Here is a 1283-nt window from a genome sequence, read left to right as displayed (position 1 = left end):
AGGTAAAAGAAGAATGACAAGAATGTGGGTTTGCTATTTTAAGCATTACTCAAAATTGATTCTTATCTCTTAAAATAATTATTTGTATTAATAATATAGAAGGAATTATTTCACTGAAATCATTTGTAAGTGAACTTTGTGGTATAAAAATGCTACCAGTTCTTTTATTGATTGAAATTCAATAAGTATGATGATAAAAAAATGTGTTAAATATACACAATGGAATACTATTGAGTCATAATAAACAGTGAAATCCTATACTTAGTGACAACATGGATGGAATTGGAGATGATTATACGAAGTGAAATAATCTAAACATAGCAAGACAGGTACAATATGATTTCTCTTACTTATGGAGTATAAACAAAACTTGATCTCATCAATATTGAGATAGGTATCACAAGCCAAGGAGACCAGCAGAGAAGTAGAACTGGTGTGAGTCCTAGTGTGTGATTGAATATTAGAATAAGTATAGATAACAGCAATATACTGTACATTTCTAAAAGGTACAAGAAATGATTTTGAACATTTTTACCACAAAAAATTAGTAAATGTTTCAGATTTGTACGTTTAATTTGACTTAACATAATATATACATGTATTAAGACATTTTATGTACCCCATAAGATGAATTAAAATTAACAAGCATATTTCCTTTCAACCTGGGAAAATAAAATCTTATTCTGTATGATTATCTCTTTGAGGAGAGGCCTTCCTTTTGTGTTGGCAGGGAGACATATATGTTCAAATTAAATTCCTAGTGAGGTTGTAAACAGAGCTAACATTTGTTAGAAAATATTTCTGTTCTTAACCCTGTCCTATCTTTATTCTAACTTGACCCTGGTCTCTACTAACCCTAGTTTGACTCAGCAAAGCTTTTTGTCCACTTCTGATATATTCTGTTATTGCCCAGACTGCTCCACATCTCATTACTGCCATATAAATTTTAAATAGATAAAAATGTAAGTATCATTAAAATTGGAAGAAATTTGAGATTAATGAACTGTCTTTTTAAGAGAGTATTAAAATTACAATAAAAAGAAATAGAGTGTATCTCCGTCTTTTAGACTCCTCCAGCCACCACTTATAACACTTATACACAAAGGTTTGGGCTTCACTGTGCAAAATTCTGTCATTTCAAAATAAAAGTATACATTTAGTGGGTCAGTTTATTTCACTATCTGCTGGGTGATTCTTCATATGAAATTATTTGGAGACTTAGGTTCTCAGGAATTGAATAATTCTTTGCACAACTCCCTGACACAAAGAATATCATTTTGAAC

The sequence above is a fragment of the Castor canadensis genome, chromosome 3 (genome assembly GCF_047511655.1).
Source record: "Castor canadensis chromosome 3, mCasCan1.hap1v2, whole genome shotgun sequence".
Classification (NCBI taxonomy): Eukaryota; Metazoa; Chordata; class Mammalia; order Rodentia; family Castoridae; genus Castor; species Castor canadensis.
Note: the sequence above shows the minus strand (reverse complement) of the source record.